This window comes from Ailuropoda melanoleuca, chromosome 10 (genome assembly GCF_002007445.2).
Source record: "Ailuropoda melanoleuca isolate Jingjing chromosome 10, ASM200744v2, whole genome shotgun sequence".
Classification (NCBI taxonomy): domain Eukaryota; kingdom Metazoa; phylum Chordata; class Mammalia; order Carnivora; family Ursidae; genus Ailuropoda; species Ailuropoda melanoleuca.
Window position 1 is genome coordinate 88831016 of NC_048227.1, and position 27818 is coordinate 88858833.

General features: G+C 38.9%; 1 protein-coding gene and 1 pseudogene across 18 annotated transcripts in view; both read right to left on the minus strand.

The window, feature by feature from the left end:
* Nucleotides 1-27818, minus strand: part of PLAGL1 (PLAG1 like zinc finger 1) — a 111421-nt gene that overhangs the window by 53122 nt on the left and 30481 nt on the right. For 8 of the 18 annotated variants that reach the window (XM_034669236.1, XM_034669239.1, XM_034669235.1 and 5 more), the window contains exon 1: nucleotides 20413-20985. The exons of 3 other annotated variants lie outside the window; for them this stretch is intronic. The gene's annotated coding sequence lies outside the window, so the exon portion shown is untranslated. Of the gene's footprint in view, nucleotides 1-20412; nucleotides 20988-26660; nucleotides 26729-27818 lie in introns of those variants that run through there. 7 more of the 18 variants (XM_034669242.1, XM_034669241.1, XM_034669245.1 and 4 more) reach the window with 2 other exon arrangements.
* LOC100469982 lies at nucleotides 712-10332 on the minus strand (annotated as a pseudogene).

The window sequence follows — 27818 nt, forward strand, 5'->3', positions numbered from 1 at the left end:
TTATTCATAGTATTCCAATATTATTTAAATGGCCAAGGGATGTGAAATGATATCTCTTTTGTGATATTAATAATTTGCATCCTCCTTCTCTCAGTCTCACTAGAGGTTTATCAATTTTATTGATCTTGCCAAATAACCAGATTTTGGTTTCACTGCTTTTCTCTGATATCTTATTTTCAATTTCACTGATTTCTGCTTTTTTTTTTAAGATTTTATTCTTAAGTAATCTCTACACCCAACATGGGGCTGGAACCCACACTCCACCAACTGAGCCAGCTAGGCACCCCAATATCTGCTCTAATTCTTATTACATCCTTTCTTCTGCTTACTTTCAGATTTAGGTTTTTTTTTTCTAGTTTCCTAAAGTAGAAATTTAGATTACCAACTTCAGGGCTTTCTTCTTTTCTACTATTTGCATTCAATGCTCTACATTTTCCTCTTAAGCATCGCTTTCTCTGCGTCTGACATTTCGATAAGTCATGCTTTCATTTTGTTCAAAATAGTTTAAAATTTCTCTTGGGGCGCCTGGGTGGCACAGTCATTAAGCGTCTGCCTTTGGCTCAGGGCGTTATCCCAGTGTTCTGGGATTGAGCCCCACATCAGCTTCATCCGCTAGGAGCCTGCTTCTTCCTCTCCCACTCCCCCTGCTTGTGTTCCCTCTCTTACTGGCTGTCTCTCTGTCAAATAAATAAATAAAAATCTTTAAAAAAAAATAAAAATTTCTCTTGATATACCTTTTTGACCTTTTATAAAGTGTGTTGTTTAACCTCTGCATTTTGAAATTTCTTACATATCTTTATATTATTGATCTCCAAGTTAAATTTTACTGTGGCCTGACAGCAAACAACATATGATCTGTATTATTTTAAATTTGTTGTGTTTTAAGGCCCAGAACGTGGTCTATCTTGGTGAATGTTCCATGTGAGCTTGAGAAGAATATATATTCTACTGTTGTTGGATAAAGTAATCTGAAGATGTCAATTACATCTAGTTGATTGATAGGACATTATGTTCAACTATGTCTTTATTGATTTTCTACTTACAGGGTCTATCCATTTTTGATAGAGTATATAATATCTTCCTAACTAAAAACCTCTAAGCTCTAAGAGCTGACCCTGGCATAATTTAGGTATTTTATATATATTATCTCATTTAATCTTCATATCAACCCTACAAGGGATGCCCCATATTATCCCTTTTTGGCCCACGAGGAAACTCAGACACCAAACGTTTTAGTAAGCTGCCAAAGATCACACAATTAGCAAATGACTGATCCTGACACCTGGGTCCAGGCTTTTAGCATCTGGGCTATATGATCCCTCAAAGAAACCTAGGATGATGAAATCAAGTTATTTCATGTTACCACTAATTTCTATGACGAACAGTGAAAATTTTCCTAGTAAGTAATAGTAATTACTCCTAAGTGTTAATGTCCCTTTTACTTATGGTTGCTAAACAGTTACCTTGGCAGATACAGTGTAAGTACAATACTTGTATGGTTATTCTGTGGTTTGTCATTATAAAGCATTTCACAAAACTGACTGAATTTTTTCATGTTTGTTTGCATGTTACCACACGTATAACGTTCATGTTCACTGTTTTCTTAAATTGTTAAATTCTTAATTGATAGAGACTATAGCTGCACAACTAGGTTTGTAAATAGGCACACAGGAACATGCAAGAAACGCCCTTCATGAGCATAATCATGAGCACAAAGACAATGGCTGGCACGCTCTACTTCACCAGAGTTTCTGATTTCCAGGAACCTGGACTCTGACATGGGAAAGGAATGAAGACCTTCACTGGAAGGTAGGACCCAGCATCACAGAATATTGTGAGCACTTTCCTTTAAACATCGTTTACCTGCCAGGAAGATGATATAGCTTATTCACCTAAAGTTTTTAAAATTCTAGGATGTAAAAAACTAAACATGCCATTCTTAGTTCATGTGGTGGAACAAAGCACCATAGACTTGACAGCTTAAACAATAAACATTTCTCCCAGTTCTGGAGGCTGGAAGTCCAAGATCATGGTGCCAGCATGGATGGGTTCTGGGGAAAATCTTCCTCAGGGTTTTAGACTGCCAACTCCTCACGTGGTGATAAAAGAGCTAACTAGCTCTTTGGTCTCTTCGCACAAGGGCACTTGTTTCATTTATGAAGGCTCCACCCTCATGAGCAACTTACCTCCCAAAGGCCCTACCTTCAAATATCATCACACTGGGGGGTTAAGATTTCAACATATACATTTGGGAGGATATATTCAGTCAGTTGCAATGAGCTTATATGGAAATGAAGACAATACAGTCATCTCTGAAAAACCTCTCTCTCTACAAAATCTCACACCGATGGGAAAAAATAGGGATAGACTGACTACTAAAAACCTATGCAATTCTGTAATCAGAGAGCTAGACAAATAATAATGATAGCTTGCAGGTAATTTGGACAGCCCAGGTAGGCATCTGTGTGAGTGGAGAATGCCTTAGAGGATATTGAAAAATGCGAAAAAACAGGGGAGTGGAAAAGCTACTGCAGTAGAAATGGAGATGGAGGGTTCAGAGATGGGAGTCTCACAACCAAGGAGAATGACTTCACTCTAACTCCATCACCTCCAACTCAGTTGAATTCTAAAGCCTGCCCACAACTCTGGAACACTTCTCCACTCTTGTTATTTCCCACTTTCTCTATCTTCCAGTTGGTGTCCTCACTCCCAACACCTGTACATATACCTATGTCTCTGAACATTGCCACGTTATATTCCACTGAGGGGGAAAAATTTTAAAAAGCTACTGGATACAGCATTTCAGCTCTTCAATGCTAACTGTACCAACTTCCTTTCCTAGCACCAGTCAACCCCACCTCTGCATTCAGAGTCTCCTCTACATTATCATGTTCTCCCTTTCTACTAGAGATACTTCTCCCCAACATACAACCATGATCTATTATTTCCCAACCTTTAACAAACAAAACCTTCGTTAACCTTGCACTGCCCTCCAGCTCCCACTGTATTTGCAGACTACCTTTCTCAAACATCTGAAAAAGATTAAAAATGTAGATAATCCCCATTTCCTCACCTCTTCACTTTCCAACCCATTCCCCTGGCTCTTATCTCCACCACTCTATCAAAAGATCCTTATCAAGGTCACCAAAGCAATTCCTATTATCCTCATTTTAAAAATCAGGGCACTGGGGCTCAAGAGAGATTACTAAGTTGAGATAGTGAAAACATACCTTCTCTTAGAGATAAGCAAGAGCCTAGGGCTGCCCCAAAGCTCTCTTTTCAGGATATTAACTAAGGACTTCATCTTCCAGGGACCCCTACCTCCTTTTTCCCTTAGGTCATCTTCCCTGCATTAAATCTCAGACTTACTCCCCCCAAATATCTCATTGCTTTTCATCATTTTTCATTGTGAAAGAATTTTGCTTGATCTATAAATATTTTCTGTAGATCACTTAGTATAATTTTATTTAATTGAAAATAGGTGGTTTTATTCCCTTTGTACAAATGAGAAAACTTTGAAACACATAACTTTCCCACTATCAGACATTTGAGAAGTATCAGAGCCAGCATTTGACCTGATCACCTGGATTCTACAACCTAGGCTGCCTGCCTTCAGGATGGTTAGATCTCAGTTTCTCAGTTGTTCTTCTGACATGGTAACAAGGTGAGAGCATTACTCAGAAGTGTGACACAATCCTAATACTTCCATAAGATCAGAAAACGTAAGGTTGATATAAATTTGCTATGAGCAAACATATAAGAAACTGATTTATATATCATAATGGGACTTTGTAATGAGAATTACAGTTGTTAAGGCATGATACTCAACTTCGGTGACTAGAGCATTTTCCCACCCCAGCTCCATCTCGGAAGCTAAACTAGTAAGCATGATGATACAGGTTTGTGTGTTCACCCATATTCTATCCTTTTTTAAGCACACAGACATTACACTTGCTCACTATTGCCCCAACCTGGACATGAGGCGTTCATAGCAAACCCTTTCCTCTACAGTAAGAAGGTCAAGGGTCTAAGGGGACTACCCACCCAGGCCCAGACTCCCCTCCTAGACCATGTTGCAGGTTCCTGTAACCATAGGGTTCCTTGTCCAAAGAACTTCAAGCCTGTTAGTGGGGACTGTGAAGCCTTCTTTCCCAGACCTATGTTTATGAAGACAGATTATGCCACTGTATATGCAGCCCTAGGTCCAAGAGGTAGCCAAGGGGTGGCTATTTGCAAGGGCGTGGACACAGCTTAAGTGTGTGTCCTCTGTGGTGCAGAATTGGGCCTGGAACATGAAGAGAAGGTAAGATGGGCCAGCATTCCTACACTGTCATGTTCCAGAGGTGCAGAAACCTCAAGACTCCAAAAATTCCACATTCAAACATAGCTTTCCAGGTCATATAAGATAAATTTGCCTAAGAATGATAAATTAACTGTAAAACATATAACTTTTAGCTATTCAGATATATGATACAATTCCTTCTGTTTATATTTCTGCTTTAACTTCTCTACCTCCTTAGAGTTAGACACAGCTATGTGACTAGTTCTAGGCTGCAAATAAATAATTACTGGTACGAGACCATTTAACATTCTCTTTCCCTTCCACAGCAATCAAGAAGTCAAGTATTACAGAAAGCATAAAAGATGGACATGCACCCACAGGCCTGAGACTGAGTGTGGGGAGCAGTCTCCCAGAAATCCACAATGGATGTGTAGTGTGAGAAAAAACAAACTGTTCTTTCACTAAAGCCACTGAGGTTTGGGGATGGCCTGTTAGCACAGCATAACTTTAGCCCATCCTGACTACACAGAAATTGGTACTGGAAGTAGGATGCTTCTCTAGTAAAAACTAAAAGTATATTTAGTGGTCAGGAAACAGTGAGGAAACAGATCTTAAGGAAGATGATTATTTTATACTACGACAAAACACATGATAAAGCATGTTTCTGGTAACTCAGGAGGCAGATCACCTGCCTAATAAACTTGCAGCTCTAGGAGAGGTAAGGAAACAAAACATTTGAAGTGTGCATTGGTTATTTTTGGCTGCATTTGGGAAGGGATTCAAGAGAGGGATGAGCGGAGAGAACTATCCAGTTTTCAATAAGAAGTGAAGAGGAACAGAGAGATTCCAGACATTTCCAACATGCAATGTTACCTGAACTAACAACTTCTCAACTTCCATACTAACAGAGATACTGAATGATGGTCATAGGCCCAGGAAAATCCTTTTTTAAAAAAATTAAATTGCTTCAGTGCAAGGATAGATAACATAGCCATTAAATCATTTTATTTGGATAAGATGAGGAAAAAGATCAGATTAAGGGTACAGTTTTCCAAGAGAAACCAGTCAGTCCCCAAATAACTTTCTTTTGGTCTAGAAAGAACTACAGAGGTAATAAAGCAAATTGATACAACAGATCTGAGAACCAGGTCTCAAAACAAAGAGAAAAAAAAAAAGAAAGAAAGAAAGAAATGTGCTCACCAGCACAGAGAATTAATCAGAAACAAATTAAATCTTCCGGGTTTTGGAGAGCATTGTGCTGCCAAAGAGAACCAGTCTATCAGCTGAAGTCTAAAAATGACCCTTCAGCTCCTCCTATATGGAAGCAGTGGGAAGAAAGGGCTGCTCAGTTCCAAGTGCAGCAAATTCTCTACCCTCCATTTCATAAGGAGCTAAGGAAGATAAAAGGAAGAACTCCCCATAGCAAAGAACCAGAGCCTCTGAAAACAATGAACAAGAAGGTAGAATCAGGCCCCAATCAAAAAACATTTTGTCCCCCCAAGGTGTCTCAATATCTGTCATGAGGGATTTCAGAACTGCTATGGACCAGTGACTCCAGTGTGTCTCCTATGTTCCCCTTTTCTGGATGGGAGAGTTTTACTACTCTTACCTGCCTTATTTTACCATTATATATTAGGTATATATATGTGAGATGCGTGCACGCACACATGCACAGAGGGAAGGCCATGCGAAGACACAGTAAGAAGGCAGCCATCTGCAAGTCAGGAAGAGAGGCCTCCTCAGAAACAAAATTGGCTGGCACTTGGACATGGACATCCAGTTTCCAGAACTGTGAGAAAATAAATTTCTGTTGTTTAAGCCACCCAATCTGTGGTATTCTGTTATGGCAGTCTAGACAAAATAATACAGATTTGGTACTGTGAATTGGAATGCTGCAGTAACAATGTGGAAGCGGCTTTGGAATGGAGAAGCTGGAAGGCTTTTGAGGTGCATTCTAGAAAAAGCCAGGACTGCCTTGAAGAAATAAAAAGTTAAAGGAGACTGTGGTGTGAACTCAGATGTAAATGAAGAACATGCTCTTGGAAACAGAAGAAAGATGATCCTTCTTATAAAGTGGCAAAGAATTTGGCTGAATTGTGCTGTAGTGTTTAGTGGAAGAGCTTGCAAGTGACGAAATGTTAAGTTTGCAAGTGATGGATGTTCAACTGAGGAGATTTCTAATCAAAGTGTTGAGGGTGTGGCCTGGCTTCTCCTTATTGCTTGAATAGAATTCAAGAAAAGAGAGATTAATTGAAAGAATCATTAGGGGGAAAGAAAGAACTTGAAGATTTGGAAAAATTCTCAGTCTATCCATATTACAAAAAATGAGAAAGCATGTCCTGGAGAAAACACCAAGGGTGTGGCTGGACAATGACTCCATGAGGAGATAACCCTTGGAGTTATTAATCAGCCAAATCAGCAGAAGCCAGGAATAGAGATGGGTTTATACCAGCAGAGTCTCCGACTGTTTGGATCAAACAGAACACAGTCAGGATGAAATAAAGGAAGGCTTTTGGACTTCTGAGATTGAATAGGACTAGACATAGAACTATTGGGCTGCAAAGATGCTTTATTTCTCATGAAAAGGAAAGAAGGACCCCAGGGAAATTCAGACATCCTCACTTCTACTCCCACTACCGCCCCAGAGGGCAAGGCTGTTTCCCCCTTGGTTTAAGAGGGTGGGGCTCCATCCTCGGTTTCAGTGGGTCAGGCTGCCCCCATCCAATGCCTCAGGGGTGGGGCAATTGCCTAGGGCTATGGGGCCAGAGGGCTGATTGTGAAGCCGGAAGAGGATTATTCTTGAGCTTTAAAGTCAAATGGAGTTTGCCTTGCTCGATGTTGGCCTTGTTTGGGACCCACCAATTCCTTTCTTCTATCCTACTTCTGTCCCACCACTGTATTTTGGCACCCCCCTAATCTGTTTGGTTTCACAGGTTCACTATGGGAGAGGAATTTTGCTTCAAGATGAATCTTACCTCGAGTCTCATCTATACCTGATTTAGACAATATTTAATTTTTTTCATTTTTTAAAAAATAGGCTCCACAGCCAATGTGGGGCTCAAACTCATGACCCTGAAATCAAGAGTCGCATACTCTACCGACTGAACCAGCCAGGCACCCCAGATGATATTTAGATAAGATTTTGGACTGTAGACTTATGAGTTAATGCTGGAATGGGTTAAGACTCTTACAGCTGTTGGATGGAGTGAATGTATTCCGCATGCAAGAAGGACATGAATTTAGGGAGCTAGAGAGCGGAATGTTATAGACAGAATTTGGGAGGGATACTGTTCAATGTTGAAGCCCTAACCTCCAACATGATTATATTTGGTGACAGGGCCTTTAAAAAAGAGGTAACTAAGATTGAATGAGATAAGGGCAGGATTTGTGTCCTTACAAGAAGAGGAAGAGACATCATAGACTATTCTCTCTCCATACATGCACAGAGGAGAGGACACAGCAAGAAGGCGGCTATCTATAAGACAAGAAGTTTAGAAACAGACCCACATAGATGGATGGAAACCAGATTTTCACCACCGCAACTCAAAGATGGAAAGGAAATTCTTTTCAAAAAATGATTCTAGAGCAAGTGGATTCCTACAGTGGGGGGAAAAAAAGTAACCTAGATTCTTATTTCACATCATACAAAAAAGTACTGCAAATCATAGAATGGAATATAGACCTAACTGTGAAATGAAAATGAAGATCTTCATGACTGTGTAATGGGCAAAGATTTCTTAAACAGGACACAAAACATGGTATTCAAAAAATTGATAAACTGGATTTAGGAATTTTGTTTATCAAAAGACATCATTAAAAGTGAAAACAAAAAAGTGACAGACTGAGAAGCTATTTGCAACACACACATCCAACAAAGGACTCTAATTTAAAATATAAGGAATTCCTACAAATCAATAGGATGACAAACAACCCAATAAAAATATGCAAAAGACTTGAATAAGTACTGCACAAAATATATGAAAGCGTGCTCAACATTAATAATGAAGGAATGGAAAAGAAAACCAAAGAAAACCATGAGCTACCAGCTCACATCAACCAGAGGGCTTAAAATGAAAAACAATATCAAGCACTGGTGAAAATGTGGAACTACCACTCTCAGATGGGAGGGTACACTTGTTCACTGCTGGTTACCTTGCAGAATTGACTAAAACTAATACATGGCTACCTCAGGACTTTAAAATTCTAGTCTGAGATACAGTCCCAAGTAAAATACTGCAAATGTCATGAAAAGGCCTGTGTATGACTCTTCATAGCAGCTTTGGGTTTGTTTTTTGTTTTTTCAGTAAAGTAAAATTTTATTTTGTAGTTATTTCCAAAGTTATTTCCAAGAGAAATGGATCAAAACGCCAATTACTTGCACTTATTGCAGAAAATGTTTATAACCACTTCAGAGACTAGTTTCTCTTAACGGAATATTTAGTATGGACACATCATGTCTAAATAGTCCAACATGTAAGCATAAATATTAACATACAGAGACAAAGACTGAGCTGTGGAATATTTTATTGAAAGAGAATGCCCGTGGCACTCTCACGGCCCAGTCACCCCCCGCACCTGCCAAGGTGCGGCCGGGGGCGGGAAAGGCCCAGCAACGTGGGTGAGTTCAGATCCAACAGCGTCAGAGAACCAGGACTCTAGTCTGAGACACTGGTTATCAAAGCAAGAACCCAGCTGAGGAGAATCTTAAATATTTAAGTGATAAGGGATTTAACAAAGTAGGTACGACAAGAAATACGTTCTGAATAGAAGCGCTGGCCGTCCCTGCTCCTCAGAGCCCCTCCTGACTGATGAGCTTTGCTGACGAGCTCTGAGGGGCTCACATGGCCAACTGTGGTCACCACCAAAGACCCTGGTGTGGACTGGCCGTGGTCCCTGTGGATGGCATCAGTGAGGCCTCCTTCTGGTATAAATGGCAGAAAACCACAAGAGAGAAATCAGGCTGACCTGGTCAGAACGATTCCCTTTTCCATCCTGCGCAGGAAGTTCAGACTGAAAGGCCATATTTTAGCTACTTCGGATGTTCCTACTTTTTCACGCTCCTCCTGGAGAAATGCATGTACCCACAGTGAGGCTGTGGAGGGAAGACAGGCAAGGAGCTGTGTCCTTGGCGACACCCGCAGGAGCCGGGCTGGGGGCTGAGGAGAGCAGGTACTGCAGGCAGCCCTCAGGACTGGGAGATCTTGTCCAGAGACATGAACCCCATGTCCCCAAGGGTCCTTCGCGCCACTTAGCCATCAGGCCAGACGACCAGGTGGGTGATGCCGCCGTTGCTAAGAGATAGGCGGGGCCAGCCTTCCACAGGGAAGTGCAGAGCCCCACCCGTGGTGGAGTGAGGTTGTAGGCATGGCAGATGAAGAGCTCTTAGCTGCCCTCCTGCCGCTTGGCATCTGCCCGTGGACGTAGTTCCGGACGGTGGCCTCGATCCGGGCTCCACCTTCGTAATACACAGCCTCCAGCTTCCAGCAGGGCACGGGTGGGTCAGGCTCGACGAGAGTGTCTTCCCTTAGCAGGTCTGTGCTGATCTTGCAGATGCCTGGCAGGTGTTTGGGGCTTATATCAGTGGTTTCTGTTGCACGGCTCATGGATGAATGGAAAACTTTATTAAACTTCAACCCCAGGCTTGCCAGTCAGAGCCCGGTTAGTTCAGCCTGTTCATGACCCAAGAGCTTCAGAGCGCGGTCCTTCTCCAGGGAAGCATCCACATGGTTCTGGAATGCCTGTTAAGAAAGATGCATCGCCTGGCCTTGGCTTCCTAGTGGTCCAGCCTGGATGCCAGTTCCTCTTCTCCAGAGTCCAGGTTCCTCTTCTGTTAGGCTGACCAGGGACTGTGGTTCTTGCCTGTCCCAGCTGGGGTCACAGATGCCCAGCCCATGGCACGTGGCCCCCACCCACACTGGCGCCTTGAGAGTGCGCGGCTCTGTGTCCCCACCCATGCAGCGCTTCCCCAACACCACTGCCGAGAAGAGCACGGCGGCCGAGCCCCTCACCAGGGCACAGGCCACCAGCTGCCACACCTATCAGAATGCCATGCCCATCTGACCTGTGCCAGCCCCTTGCCCACAGCAGCTTTATTTGTAATAGCCAAAATTAGGAAGAACCCAAGCATCTGTTAACAGAGTGGATAAACTGTGGTATGTTGATACAATGGAGTATTACAGAAAAAAGAATATGAGAAAAAATATATACACATGCATTAATATGGACAAATTTCAAAAAACTATGCCGAATGAAAGAAGTCAGACAAAGGAATACATATTATTTGGCTACCCTTAAAATCCAGCAATAGACAAAACTAATCTGTAGGGATGGAAATCAGTACTTCTAGGGGAGGTGCTAGCTGCGAGGTGTATGAAAATTTTCTCTTTCAGGACAGATGTAACATTGTCTTTCTTGATCTAGTAGCTATACAGGTGTACGTATATAAAAATTCATCAAGCTATATACTTAAGATTGGCACACTTTATATGCTTTCCCCCCCATGTATTTTATACCTCAGTAGAAAAAATACTCCATAAAAGTTAAGCAGACAATTTTTACCTTATCAGTTACTTAGCAAAGGATATTAGGTAAAAGCAAAATTATCTACTTAAAAACAAAACAAAGACTGAGCAAACTGTGCTTATGTCGGTTTCACTGACCCCAAGATAAGTCAAAATTAGACTATTCAAACCTTATCCATTAGTATCCATAAAATCTTAGAAGGCAAATCTGAAGAAAGTAGGAGTACATCAGTCCATTGCAGTTAAGCTGGTTACTCAAGTTAAGACTCCACGTAGCATACTGGCAATGTATATGATGCAATTTTAGTAATGTGCTTTACCATAAATATACCCTTTTAAGATTTTTAACTATTTATTTTTAGTACCAAGGCAGTATGGCATAGAAGAAATAGCAAGAGCTTTTGAATCAGACAAACCCGTTTTGCCACTTACTAACTATACAATGTTGGGCAAGTTTCTTAATCTCTTTGATACTGAGTTTCTTCACAATTTAAAACAGAGACAATAATACTTACTTTGCAAAATTGTAGCACAATTATAGTAGGTATTTAAGAGTGGCAGCTATTTAGCAATAGCTCTTTGTATGCAAAGTATCCTGGTAGGTACTGGAACCCTATCTCTGAGAACCTGACCAACTGGAAATGACATTTAGATATAAAGATTGGTGATGAAAGGTAAGAATTTAACAAGGGCTATAGATTACAAATTATAGGGTTCCTATCCAGCTAGGAGGATTGTGGAGTATCCTCTGAACAGAGCCTGGAAAAGTTTTTGGAAAATCCACTTAAGGCAGAGGAAATGGCATGAATTAAAGCACAGCCCCAAAACAGTGCAGTGACTTCAGGTTCTGATTAGTTAAGACTAACTGTGCCACTGGACTAATTTTAAGGAGTAAGACTACAAGGCTAGTAAAGCAATCTGGGACCAGTCAGGACTAAGAAGGACCTGTTTTCTCAAGTCCTGGGATGGCACTGAAGGGTTCTTTTCAGGAATTGACTCTAGTGATCATTCTACACAAAAGGAGGGAAGGAAAATCCCAATACAGGGAAATACCGCATAGGATAAAAGGGCCTAACCCAACATGCTGAGAGGAATGGAAAAAAAAAAAAAAAAACCCAGGAAAAATAATAGAGTTCGATTTTATCAACTTAAAAAAAAAAAAAAAAGAACGAACAGATATGGAGTTTCCCTGATTATTCAGGTGGGACTGCCTTCCACATTTAAAATGACTTGACTGGCTCATAAGCCCCTCAAGAGCAAGGAAGTACCCAAAAGCAGCAAAACATATTGCCAGGTACACTGAAAGCACTCAATATACACTGCTGGCAAATGAATCCTTTTAAATATTCCAAATACTGAAAGCTCTACAATAATACAATGTTCATAGTGAAACATGCAGAAAAGCTAAATTCATTTTTTCCTTCCTCTTGAGTGACTTTTTTTCTACAATACATGCCAAGTTCTGGATTTGCTCAAATTCAATATTTTAAAAGACTCATTTGCAAGAGCTATCTCTATCTCTACCAAAAGACTCAGATATGAACCACTCTAGAAATTTGGGAATATTGCCACTTCGGTTGCTAAGCTCTGTGTTTTTGTTTTGTTTTGTTTAAGTAATCTATCATTCATTATGTCTTTGGTTATAGCAAAAAAACCAAAAACAAACAAAAAAACCATTGTATGGCTCATGAATATTACACGAAAAAAATTAAAAAGTTAAATCCATATCATATAAATATATGTAAAATTCACTCAAGAGTACATAATTTAATAATTTATATAACTAGTAAAATAATTAAAATGAGAATTACCTACTACATTAAGAAATTAAAAAAATGAGCACTTCCTAGGGTCTAAGCACAATGCGTAGCTATTTATTTTTTGCATTAGCTCATTTAATCCTCTCAACAACCCTTCATGGTAGACACTTGTTATCTATGTTTTATAGATGAGAAAATCTAAATATAGAGAATTGTCCAATATTACACCGTATGGCAAGAAAGAGGCAGAACTACAACCTGAACTCATGCAGTCTAACTCTAAATCAGAATTCCAGTTAATTAATGTAAAAAGAATGAAGGAAATGGAAAATCACCATTGGAATACCACAATAATAACTGTTGCAGGCAAGATCTGTTGAATGCTAAAATTAGTGGGCTAAATTTGAGAAATAGGACATTTGTACAAACTCAAAACATCTCCCTCGGAATATTTATTAATTACCCATGGCAGTTTTAACATATATCCACAAATCATTTGATACTTTTCCCTCTCCTTCGAGTGTGGACTTCTCCTAACAAAATAGAGTACAAGAAGGGAAGAGTAGTAATGTGTTCCAATGGAGAAACTGGGCAGACACTGTCTAAACTACGTGATTAAGGTTAACACATTGATGTGGAAATCCTGTGCCCCCAGATATGATGCAATGAAAAGAGCACAACATTCCTGTGGTATTCTTCCCCCAAAATCCATAACCTCACTCTAATTGTGAGAATACATCATATAAACCCAAAATGAGCGACACTGTACAAAATGCAAAAGTGGCAATGTCTCAAAGACAAACATTTTCACAGATTGGAGTAGACTAGAGAGACAGGACAACTAAAGGCAATACAGAATATGGATTAGATTATGGAATAGAAAAGGGACACTAATGGAAAAACTGGGGAAATCTGAATTTAGTTAATAGTATTATGCCAAGGTTTCTTAACTTTATTAATGTATCATGGTTATGTAGGATTTAACATTAGAGAAAGCTGGGTGAAGGGTATACAGGAACACTTGATGCTATCTTTATAAATCTTTTGTAAATCTAAAATCATTTTATAATGAAAAGTTTTTTAAAAATTCAATATCCATTTGTGAACACAAATGTCACTAAGCCAAAAACAGAAGAAAGTCTCCTCAATCCGGTAAAAGGTATCTACAAAAAAATAAATAAATAAATAAATACAGTAAACACCATTCTTGATAGTGAAATATAGAGATATCCTCAAGATCAGGACAAAGCAAAAGATGTCTACTTTAATGCTTCTGTTAATTACTGTTCTGGTGTTCCCAGCCAGTGCAATAAGGCAGGAAAAAGAATAAAGGAATAAAGATTAGAAAGGCAAAGTTAAACTTTTTTTTATTTTTCAGATGATATTGTGCATTTTGGAAATCTCCAATAATCTACAAACTACCAAAAATAAAAATTTAATTTAGTGAAATCACAGAATACAAGCTCAAAATACAAAAATCAACTGTACTTCTATATTTTCTTGGAAACAAAATTGAAAAAAAGGTACCATTTACAACAGCATCAAAAAAACTCAAAGGCCAAGAAATAAGTTTAATAATGCAGAAGTCCCCTGTTCTAAAAAACAAAACAATGGTGAGAATAACTGAAGAACTAATTTGATGGAGAGATATACCATGTTCATAAACTGGAAGATTTTCTTAAGATCTTCATTCTCCTAAAATTGTTCTGTAGAGGCAATGCAATCCCAGTCAAAAGTTTGGTAGACTTTTTTTTTTAATAGATGCTGACAAGCTGATTCCAAAATGTATACAGAAATGAAGAGCACTTAAATAGCCAAAACAATCCTTAAAAAGAAAAAAACTGGAGGGTTTATACCACATGTAAAGACTGACTATAAACTACAATAACGTATGATATTGGTAGAAGAATTGATAAATAGTACAAGTGGAACAGAATGGAGTCCTAAATGTATGATCATTCATTTTCAACAAAGGGACCACTGCAATTCAACTGGAAAAAGAAAGGGCTTTTCAATAAATGTGTGGAGCAGCTGAATGTCCACATGGAAAATCTTGACACTCCCTATCTCATACCACACACAAAAATCAACTAGAGATAAATCAAAGACTAGGACTAAACTATAGTTTCTGGAGGAAATCACGGGCAAATGTATTTAGGACCTTCAGGGTAGGCAAAAATGAGGGTGGGAAGAAAATCTGTGGGCAGAGTGCAAAAAAGCACTCTCCACCTCCACCCATAACACGGATAAATTGGACTTCATAAGAGTAAGTCTGCTCATCCAAAGGCAACATTAGGAGAATAAACATGCAAACTTTAGATAGGTAGAAAATATGTGCAAACATGTACCTGATAAAGACTTCCTATCCAGAATATGTAAGGAACTAAAATCATAAACGGAAGATAACCTGCTAAAAACGTAGGCAAAAGATTTGAACGGCACTTCACAAAAGAAATCTGAATGGACAATAAAGATATAAAAGGATGCTCAACATTATTAATATTCACAGGAATGTAATCAACTTATCCTAAGACCACCAATTTAGCTCCTTGGCGTTTATCCGTAAAACACGAATACATATTTGCCAATGGCAATTTCAAGAACATTTGCAAAAACTTTATTAATAATGACCAAAACTGGAAAACAATTCAAATGGTCATCAATAAGAGGATGGACAAATGAATTGTGGTCCACCCACATAAAGCAATACTATATAAGAGGGCCACCAAACTTTTTCTTCGGCCCTATAAAGGGCCAAATAATAAACAGTTTAGGTAGGCTTTGTAGGTTATACAGTCTCTATTTTAACTACTCAACCCTACTGAATGGACGTGTTTTATGTCCAATAAAGTTTTGTATCTAAAATATGTTTTGGGCCAGCACTGGCCCACAGGTCATAGTTTGCCACCCCTTGCTATAAAGCAAACAACAAAAAACTACTTACACATGCAACTTTTGGATGAATCTCAAAAATATCCTGTGAACAAAAGAAAACCAATGTGTGTGCATGCATGTACACACACACACACTATATGATTCCATTTATATGAAGTTCAAGAACACTTGAAAATAATTCATAGTGAGAGAAGTCAGGGATAAAAATGTATTCTATCTTTATCTGGGTGGTGAGCACACAGACACACACATAGGTGAATGTCATTAAGCCGTGCACTTAATTTTTGTGCTTTTATTGTACATAAATTATAGCTCATTTTGGAGAAAACAAAATTGGACAAAAACCACAATACAGGTCTGAAGAAATTATCTAGCATTCAACATGAACAAAACATATATAAAAGCTCGATTAAAAGAAATGGGTAGACTTGGCAAGTCTAACAGAAGTCTAATCAGAGTTTTGAAGGAAAGAATAGAAAAAAAAATGGAGGGAAAGCTACACAGAAAGAAAAAAGATGAACTTTTGAGAATTGGTGAAAGACAAACCTTGGAGACAGGGGACAATAAATCCAGGATAAATGAAATGTCCACACCTTGACACACTGTCATAAAACTGTAGAACACATGAGAAGAGATCTTAAAAGCAGGCCAAAAAAAAAAAAAAAAAAGATTAACAGCAAATGACAGTTATTTGAACCAACAGTAACATAGGAAGCAGAAGTCAATGAAATGAGACCTCCAAAGGACTGAGAAAGAAACTGCCTGCCGGGAATTGTATGCCAAAGAAAACCATCATAAATGAGTAAAATAAAGACATTTTCAGATAAAGTTTGTCATCAACATTTCTTTAATAAACAAGCTTCTAAAATATACTTGACAAAGGAAAAAAGATCTGAGATGCAAGAAGAAATGACAAAGGATCCATGAAAAGAAAAAAACAATGATGTTGAATTTACAGGAGAAAAAAAAAATCAAGGTGTAATTAAAATTCTAGATGACAAAAACATGTAATTAACTGGTGTCAAAGCAACCTAGGTTTCTTGAATTATTTGCAAGTAGAATTAATAAACTTTAGATTAAGTTGTACATGTAAAATTTTAAAGAAAACTACTAAAAGAAATAAACAATTTCATACTAGTTAAGACAGAAGAAAATAGAATAAGAAAAAATCCTAAAGTTGGCAAAGAGAAAACACACACACACACACACACACACCAGAATAAAAACAACCATAAAACAGAATGTTAACTTTAATCTTAAATATATCATTAATTATATTTTACCTAATTGGACTGAGAGCTCCATTAAAAGACAAAGATGGTCAGAGTAGATTAGAAAAAAACAATCAGGTTTCATCTATGTGAAAGGGATATTCTAAAACACTAAAAGGTGTGACTAGAGTATTCTAAAAGAAAATTGATTTTAAGGTACTAGGCATTTGGGTGGGGAGGCAAAGAACATCACTGTAGAATGACAAAAGGTTCAATTTACAGAGAAAATAGAGCAATTCCACTCTTGTAATACAGTGAACTTTCAACTTTTATAAAGCAAAGTGACAGAATTACAAGAAGAAATGAGAAAATTTATTATTTTATTACGATCTTTTTGTTACACCTTTCAGTAATTGATAGCTCAAACAAACCAAAAAATTAGTAAGGTTAAAAAAATTTGAACACCACAATTCTTGTGCTTAATCTAAGATGTGTGTGTGTGTGTGTGTGTGTGTGTGTGTGTATTTATGTTTTTATACCTACCTTGCCCCAAAAGTCTGTGAGTACATATTCTTCTCAATCATTCAAGGCACAGTTGCAAAACTAACCATGAGGCCACAAAGCAATTCTCAAATTTCAAAGAATCGGTAGCATAGAGCCCTCACTTGCTGACTACAGTGCAAGTTAGAAATCAATAACAAAAGGATAACTCACAAAACCTTCCACATTTAGAACTAGAAAATACTTCTAAAATCACATGGAGAAAGAAAAAAAATCATTATGAAAAAAATTGTAATTCTTAGAACTGAAAAAAATATGTTATCTAGAAAGCAACTCTAAAAAAAAAATCTGTAGTATTTGCAGAAACAAATCTATAACCAGAGTAAAGAGCCCAGAAACGAGCCCCAGCATATCTAGAAATATGTATAGGACAGAAGTGGCCCTGCAAATCACTGGGACGGGGATAACTGCCACTCCACATGGGAAAAAGAAAACAAGTTCTTTCTGATCTCCCAACGTAAATGAAAAAATAGCTATCTATACATACACAAGTCAGGCATATGAAAGAACTACATGTATAAAAAATGGAAACTTTAAAACTTAGAAAAAATTTCAAAACACATTTCCCTCAGAGTAGAAAAGAGTATCTTCAGACACGAAAGCACAAAGAAGAGATTGTCTGCAGTTTACATAACCAACAAAGGATTTGTACCTTGAACAATGTTTTCCAACAGAAATTGCTGGAATGATGGAAGTGTGTTGTTGTACAATATAGTACAGTAAAATGTAAAATAATATAATAGCCACTAGTCATATGTGGCTATTGAGCACTTGGAATGTGGCCTAGAGTGACCAAGGAATTGAAACTGTTCAAGTAAATATGACAGCATGTTAATATTTAAAAATTCTTTGTGAAGGTCCATGAAGGTCCGTTATGTTTTTATAAACTTTTTAGTATTTAAATTTTTCATAAAAGCACTTTATTCTAGCTTATATTACTGTATAAAATATAATTTCAATTTTGTAAAAAATACGTTAACAGTCGCTTTCCAGAAAGCAAACATACCAAATGTCCACAGTGTTATCTGTGAATGATTTTTTCTCCCATTTTAAAAAATTAAGATATAAAAACATATAAAGGGTTTAATGAACACAGATGTATCCACCCCAGAATTTATGAAATAAAAAATTATGGATATTGTGTAAATTCCCTAGGTACATTTCCTGATCACAACTTTTCTCTTTTTAAAGAAAAGCTGGCAAATATGAATAATAGACTAGAGTCCTGGCTTCAGGCTTCTTCATTTTGCAACACCCATATATTAAAAGGTTTTGGGGGAAACTTAATATACAGACATTACATGTATCATTTAACAAAGAGTTATAGAGCAAACACGCATGTAACCATTGCCCAGGTCAGGAGATAAAGCATGTCCAGCATCCCAAAAGTCCTCAGTATGTCTCTTCTCAATCATAATCTCCCCTTTATCCCCCCAGCAGAAGATCGCCAGCTTGACTTTTAGGGTATCAATTTATTCACCATTTCTCTTTACTACTTTTAATGCCTATATTATGCATCTCTAAACAACAGCTTTATTTCACCAAGTTCTGAATTTCTCATAGAATACTGAATGATATCATCTTCAACAACTTGGGTTTTTTTGTTTGGTTTTTTGGGTGGTTTTTTTTTTTTTTTGGCTCAACATTATTGAGACACATTTATGTTGAAACACAAAACTACTTCATTCACCACTGTTCTGGGTAGTTTCCATTTTATGAATATAATTTACCTTTCCCCTTCAGAGAGACATGAAGGTTGCTTCCAGCTTTGGGGTATTACAAATAACACTGCAGTAAACCTTCTTGTACACGTCTGCTTGTATATATGTATGAAAATTTATCTAGGGCAGTGGCTTTCAAACTTTTTTGACCATGACTCATACTAAGGAATGACGTTTTACATCATGACACACATCTGTGTGTGTATAAAACCGAGAGGGAAAAAAAAAAAGTTTCATAAAGCAAATACCCGATGACCTGAGACATATTCTGTTATTTTCTATTCTCTGCTAATTCGTGTTTTACAAATTCTGATCATTATCCACTTAGCTGATTTCACGACTCACTACAATGGGCTTCAAACTTTGAAAAACATCGCTCTAGAGGATAAATACCTAGGGGTAGAACTGCTAGGACAGAGAACACGGACATCGGAGCGGTCAACTTTTCTAGATACTTAACTTTTGAATAAATGTTCTTATCTGAGTTCATATAAATTTACCACTCTATAATTTTAGAGCTAAAACTGTGAAACATCAGATCGTTTTATCTTTTCCTTCAGTCATAAAACAGTACTAATCACTTACCATGTGCTATGTATCCAGTGGACTCCGAGCGAGACTGATGGGTTAATACACAGGGGGGTGGGGAGGACATAAGGGACCCGGACCTCAGTGAGGCCCCAGAAAGCTCACAGGAGGGGCCTCCGATCCTGCCTGGGGAGGGAGGGGTTAGGGAAGGATTCCTGGAAGAAGGAGGACCTAAACTGAGTGCTTCTATTTTTAATTTTATTGGTTTCCTAAAACATAAAAGTAACACATTTGTTGGGGGGGGGGAAGTCAAAATTACAGCAATTAATTTATTAAGAAGTAAAACTCCCCACCACCGTCCTTAAAGTTTGATGCTAAGACTAAACAACCAAAGTTGCATTATCAGTTATTCTAATCTAGGAAATTTTTAGGAGCCCACATTTTTAAATAGTTTTAAGGTACATCTGACAGAGTCCATCATATTAAGGCATAAAATGAATCATATTTTCCATAATGAATGTAAATGCAAACATTTCATATTTAGTCACATTATTACTTTTAAGAGACTTTTTTTTGGCCTTTTTGGCAAGGTTAGAGTGCCAGTTTTCAAAAATCGAGTCTATTTACTGCATACCAGATATACACAAATGCCTCAAAAAGTGGCATTAACAACGACCAGCTGAAAGAATGTTTTGTTCAAGTCAACTTGGCTTGGCCGGTGACAATTTGTCGGAGTTTCACACTTCGTCCCCAGGAGCCCAGACCCCGTCACGTACGCGGCGCGTCGGCACCGGCACACCCTCCCCAGCGCGGCACAGAGCCCAGGACGGTCCTCGCTCCGCGGCAATGCCGCCGCCCCGCCGCCCCGCCGCCCCCAGGCCCGCGGCGGGCCCCACCGCCACCGAGCCGGGCCACGAGCACCCAACCACCTACCCTGCGGGGTCAAGAGCCCCCCGGAACTCAGGCGAGGCAGCTCGGGCGCGCCGCCTCCGCGGCCATGACGGCGACCCGGGGAAGCACCCCGCGCGCCAAGGCCCGCGGTCTGCCGGGCTGGGAGGAGAGCCGCCCCGTCCGTTCGTCCGTCCGCCAGGAGAGTGAGGCCAGAATACGCCCCAGACGTGTCTAAATCAAGGCTCGGGGCGGTACCGACGGGCTGAATGACAAATGGCAGATGCCGTGGGCTTTGCCGCCCTCGGCAGCCGCGAGGATGGCTGCGCCGAGGAGGCCGCGCACAGGCGGAGCCCGGGAGCCGGAACGGCGCGTCCGCGAGGAGGGCGCTGGGGCCCCTGGCGGGGGCGTCACGTGGCAGGAGGAGGCCCCGCTGGGGAGCCAGGGGGTCGGCGGCCTGGGCGGAGGAAGAGGACAGGCGCCCAGACGCCTGGCCGGTTGAGTCATCCGTGTGGGCTAAGCCAAGGTCGCCCAGGTGCAGAGCTGGCGCAGGTAGACCCGAACCAGCCCGAAGCCCCGCACGGTATCGAAGACTGTTCACTTAAGTCACCACCAGGATGAACCGCCCTGAGCCAAATCATAAATGAGAAACACGACAGATGCTAGGAGAACACTGCAATAAGCCAAATTCGCTTACCTCCTATTCGTAAAACGTTGAAATAATGGCAGCCAAACTGTGACCACTAATTGTGAGCCAGGCACTGTTCTAAGCACTTCGCAGGTAAATAAATGTAGTCCTCGAGACAACCCTGGGAGAAACACTTACTCCCGTCTTTCAGAGGAAGATACGAAGGCACAGAAAGATGAGACGGAAATAATTTTATAGTTAAGGAATCATGCTATGCATGCTTTAAGTAATTTAAACATTTTTCAATGTTATTGGAATTTAAGAAGAAACTGAAGCGACCAGTGGTTGCTTTCTTCCCTACGAGATATACATTCCTAAAAGAGGCCTATAAACGTTAAGTAAAATGAAAGGCATGAAGAATTCACTACATATTTCAGAGAGTCTCATAGCTCCGAAATACAAGGTTAATAGCATTTTACAATTCCACCCACCTTCACCACAATCTTCCAATTTCCACTGCTTATATTACTTTTGACTTACTAGCACTTAGAACATTTACAAGAGCCCTCCCACCTTATTCTCCCAGATGTTCGGTCTTACTTCTGTATTTAAATGAATTCAGTATTCATCATAACGTATTCATTCCTAAAGTCTTTATTTTTATTTAACAGCCTGTTCTCTTTTTCAAGTAGTTTTCTTAAGGAGGGTTCAGCGAGCACCTTAATGCTTTATCTGCTTTTTAGCTCTACGCATAAATAAAAACTGAACAGGGTAAATATTTTGGATTCACATCTTTCTTCAAAACCTAACAGAACAAAAAGGCAATTGCTTCATTGATTTTTGACATCAGATTTTGTGCAGAGATCTGAATCCTATGTGATTTTTCCCTGGGAGGGGATTTGATTTTTCTACTTGAATGCCTAAAGAATTTTTTTTTATCATTAAAACTCTTTAGAGCCTTATCTGAGCTATGTCTCTGTCAATTACTCAGTTTAAGACCCCCCCCATATAGTTTGATCTTTCAGTTTATGGATTCCATTGAACTTTTCTTAGTGTAGAATCCCATTCATATTATACATTCGAGTAAGTTTATCTTTCATCGATTGGGTTTTTTACTTCGGAGACACCAGTTTCCTTATACTTGATTTGTCCTTCCACATCCAACTTCTTAAGATTTGTACTCAGTCAGATTCTCTCAAAATATTCTGTCCATTTTTCTAGTTTACTGAATTTTAAAATCATGTTGTTTTGAACCTCAATTTTCTTAGCTATGCAATTTCCTTTTTCATCACACTCTCGTCTTATATTGTCCTTGAGCTGTTTTGAGTAATCCGTATTTTTTTTCTTTTTCCTGTAGCATGAAGCACATACAAGGAATACAAATTTCTGTTGTTTGTTTACTCCACCCTTGATTTTTTGTCTGTCTTCTACATGCTATTTTCCTTGCTTCCCACTCCCATGTTATACAGCATGTTTGCATAACAGCTGCCATATCTTTTATCTTGTTTATCCTTAAAAGTTAATACCAGACCTTATATTTGCACTAATACGTTGCGAGTGAATTCCTGGTACACTTTCCTCTTCACCTAAGATGCGTCCATCTTCCCTATCCTGAGCTTCAGTTTTCGGACTGAGTGTTGTTGCTATCTACTTTTTCTGTGACCTGAGGGTTTTAGGATGAGAGGAGGGGTGATGGGGGACTGTGGAACTCAACTTGAAACGGAGTAGAACTTACTAGAGAAAGTCAGCCTTCACTTCTGAAATCCCTTTAAATCATCAGCAGCCCTCCTTCAAGCCAGCCAAGGGGTATCCCATACCTGTGAACTTTGGTTCCTTTGCCCAGTTTAACATAGTGCCCCAGAAGGTGGCAAATTTCCTGCTTCTGGCAAAATCCAACAGTGATACATAAAGATTCCTTGATGTTTTACAAGGATGCCGTTGACTTCTTTCCCAATTGGAGGACATTTGCGAAAATTCTCAAAATTTGGTCTGATCATCTTTTTCCTCATACGTCTTGCAGGGGGTAGAAAGTTGCAGATACACAACAAATTAACGGAATCTTTGGCATCTTTGCTTTGCCATCCCTTCTCACAGTTTACATTCTAAGGCTGTACAGTACTTTTTTTTTTTTTTTGGTTGTAGCAGGTGAGTTGTTTTACTTTCTTTGTGTGGTTTAGGGTTTTAATTTAGATTTTTTAAGTGTTTCTTTGTGCCATATTTATCCAAAAGTCAGTTGATCAGAGTGCCTCTCTCACTGGTAATGAATTACATGAAAGTCCTTTTTTATCTTTAAGTCATTCCACAAAGTTCTTTGAAGATCTATATGTTGACTTGGTAACTGTAATACCCTCCTTTTCCCTAAACCTTCCCTCGATGACACGTGCCTTTGCATTACGATGTGCCCCAACAAAGCTTCTGGGGCAGAGATTGCAAACTCAAACCTCTATGAAGTTTAAAACAATGAGGAGTGGGATAGAAGTAGAGTGAAAACAGCATTCTTTGTGTAAGGGGCAGATGCTATACATCAGGCTGACGGCTGCCATGTTAGAATTCAGGGCGCTGTCGCCAAATCTGTATAATTCAGGACAAGCACAATATTTAGTGTTTTAATATAAAATTTCCCAATTTTGGAAACAGTACAAAGACCAAATGAGATATCTCTCAGGGTGCCTGAGTGATTCAGTCAGTTAAGCTCAGGTCATGATCCCAGGGTCCTAGGATCGAGCCCCGCATCAGGCTCCCTGCTCAGCAAGGGATTCTGCTCCTCCCTCTGCCTGCTGCTCCCCCTGCTTGTGCGCTCGCTCACGCTCTCTCTCTCTCTGTCAAATAAATAAATAAAATCTTAAAAAAAAAAAAAAAAGGAAGGAAGGAAGGAAGGAAGAAAAAAAAAAAAAGTATGTCTCAAGGCCAAACTGGACCCAAGGGTTACGAGTGTGGTCCCAGTTATCGAGAACCACCCAGCTAAGTTCCATGATCTCTGTCTTATTCTTCTAAGAATTTTGAGATACAGGTTTATTCTACAGACTCTTCAATGACTTTTTTAAATGTCTTTAGCAAATATAAAGCAAGAAGATTCATGCTGACATATTTACAATTGATACAACATGTCAGGACCCAGCACTTTCAGGAACAGATGTTACTAAGGGTAACAGTTATGGCGGGGCTAAAATCAATACCATGTGAGCAGAGTGTTTATATAGATTATGACAACATTAACAAAATAGCAAGAAAGAAAATATTTTCAATTGATGCAGAAAAGGCATTTGACAAAATCCAACACCCATTCTTGAAAGAAAAAAAAAAAAAACCAGGAAAGAAAAGAAACTTCCTCAGCCTGATAATGGACATATTTGTTTCCTATAGCTGCTGCAATAAATTACCACAAGTTTGTGGCTAAAACAAGAAATGTATTCTCTCACAGTCCTGGAGGCCTGAAGTCCAACAGTAAGGTGTCAGTGGGGCTTCACTCCCTCTAGTGGTTCTAGAGTATAATCCTTCCTTGCCTCTTCCAGTGTTAGGATACTGCTGGCATTCTCTGGTTTCCTTGGCTTCCTTGGCTTCTGGCCACATCACTCCAACCTCTGGCTCTGTTGTCACATTGCCCTCTCCTCTGCATGTGGTGTGTCTCCTCTTCTGTGTGTCTATCTTACCAAATACTTGCCACTGGATTTAGGATGCACCTGAATCATTTGGGATGATCTCATCACAAAATTCTTAATTTAATTACATCTACAAGCCCCCTCCTTCCGCCCCCTCAAATGAAGTAACATTCTTAGTTTGGGGCATTAAGGCATGGGCATATCTTTGGGGGGGGCCACCTTTCAACTGTCTATAATGGACAAAATCCCAGTCAGCTTTGCTGTGGAAATTGACAAACTGAATCTAAACTTCATATGGAAATGCAAAGAAGCTAGAATAGCAAAAAGAGAAAAGAGGAACAAAGTTGGAAGAATTAAACTGATTTTAAGCCTTTTAAAGCTATAATAATCAAATCAGAATGGTACTGGCATGAACAGTATATGGAGTCCAGAAATAGACCCACATATATGATCTATTGATTTTAGACAAAGGTACAACAGGAAAAAGATAAATGATGTGAGAACTGGTTATCTGTATGGAGGAAAAAACCCTTACACTTCACATCATATACAAAAATCAAATCAAATTAGAACACAGATCTAAATAAAAAACAAGAACTATAAACTTTAAAAACTGCCCTGTGCAATAAAGCATCCACCAGCCATGCTATTGAACACTTAGAACATGACTAGTCCAAACTGAACTGTGCTATAAGCATAAACTATAGTCTAGCTTTTGAAGACTTAGGATAAAAAGAGAATGTAAAATATCTCAGTATTTTTATATTGATTACCTGTTGAAAAAATATTTTGGACATATTGGTTTAAATAGAACATATGATTGAAATTAAGTTCAACTGGTTTTTTTTTTTTACTTTTTTAATGTGGCTACTTAAAGTTATATATGTGGCTCACATAACAGTTTTGTTTGACGACACTGTTCTAGAAGAAAACCTGGGAATAGCAAAGACTACTTGGGTAGGATACAAAAAGCAACCACAATGGAAGAATACCTTTTTAACTGGATTTTTACCAAAAATAAAATCTTCTGTTCTTCAAAAGAAATGATTAAGGAATTGAAAAGCCAAGCCACATACCAGAGGAAAGTATTCATAATACATATATTTGACATAGGACTTGTATCAGAATATTTAAAGAATGCATACAGCTCAATAATACAATAAACAATGCCATAAAAATGGGCAAAGACTTGAAAAGATACTTCACCAAACAAGATACTTGATTGACCAATAAGTACACGATTGACTCTTGATGTCATTTCCCCAATGACTAGTACAAATTAAAATCAAAATGAAATATCACTACATATCCACTGGAACGGCTAAAATTTAAAAGACTGACAATACTAAGCGTTCTCAACGAGATGGGAACTCTAGAACTCTCATACATTGATGGTGGGAATATAAAACAGTACAACCATTCTGAAAAACTGTTTAAAAGTTTCTTATAACAATAAACATATACTTACTATACTATATACCCAGCAGTCCCATTCATATTTATCACAGAGAGATAATAGCTTATCTATACAAAAACTTATACACAAAGATTCCTATTAGCCCCAATCTGGAAACAAATTGTAAGAAAATGAGCAAACTGATGATCTCAATGGATCTAAAAAACATTATGCTGAGTAGAAGAAGCCATACACAAAAGAAGACCTGTTATAGGATTGCATGTATAGGAAATTTTAGGAGGAAAAAAATAATCTAGAGTAACAAAAAGCAGATCAGTTGTTTCCTGGGGTGGATGGACATGGGGCATGAGGGAACTCTGTGGGGTAATGGAAATGTTCTGTATCTTGATCAGTGAGATGATTACATGGATATATTTGTCCTACTTCACCGAATACTACACTTCTAATCGGTACATGCTGTTATATGTAAACTAAATCTCAATGAAGTTCATTAAAATTCTTCTATTCTTTCTTGAGTGAAACGGGGAGGAAGAAATTACGAGACTGTTTTTATCTTCATCTACTGTTGTTTGAATTCGTATTTACCCTCTGCTTTTTTGTTAACTCTTTTGGCAGCACTCCCTTGTACATCATCAGTGCATTTTCTCACCTGTGAGGGTTTAAGTGGCAGAGACAAACTCCAATCCGCGTCTTCCTTCAGACTCTTAATCCAGAGTTCTTTCACGAGACAAGCAGCCAAAGGAAGCAATCACATTATACAGTTTACATTCTGCTTAACAGACTTAAACCATACAACTTGAAAAAATCTTCCAGTGAATTCAACTCAACAAATATTCAATAAGTGTTTAGATTTCATTTTCTCTAACCAAAATAAAAGTAACACCTTAAAACCTAAATAAACATTTAGTTCTTTTGAGGCCCATGGATTCTGGCCAAACTATATCTCTCACTGGCCTTATGCTGGCCTTCCCTCAATCTCCAAGTCCCCCCCCCCACATTTTTTGTTTGTTTGTTTGTTTGTTTGGAAAAAGAGATAGAGAGAGAGGGAGAGAAAACATGCACAGATGGGGGGGGGAGGGAAGGGGCAGAACGAGAAGGAGAGAGAACCATTAAGCAGGCTCCATGCTCAGAGCACAGCCCCATGCAGATCCCACAACCCTGAGATCATGACCTGAGCTGAAATCAAGAGCTGGATACTCAAACAACCAAGCCACTCAGGCTCCCTAAAGTCCCTCCTTTTTTAGAGACTGTAATCCTTGGCTCACAGGGCTCTCCTCTCTTCCCTACACTTGTCACTATTTGCAATGACTTCTCTATCCAGGTATCACTTCCTCAAACAGGCCTCCCATGAGAACGTTATTTTTCCCAAAGTAAAACTGACTAATGTCCACTTCTATTTTCAACTGACTGACATTTGGTGAACATAGTAAACTCACAAGGCAATGTTTGAGTATATGTAGTTCCTCTACTGACATTTTTTACATTACGTGGTTAAGTTTTCCTGTTACATGCATTTTGGAAAGTGCAGCAGAATAATCATGTTCTTCTGCCAAAAGCAAGGATCAAGAGAACTAGAGACAAGAGAACATGGCGGCTTGTGGCTTCCAAAGAAGCGAGTGAGGGTTCATTGATTTAAGCAGCTAGGTGTTTCTTATTTTTATAATAAAATATATGGATATAATTCAAATTATATGAAGTTTGGAGAAAAACTTCCAATTTTTAAATAGGAAAATTCAGTGTCTAGTGTCTAGCTTGAAATGTAAATAGCACAATTAAAGATGGGGGGAACCCATTCACCTTTTATTAA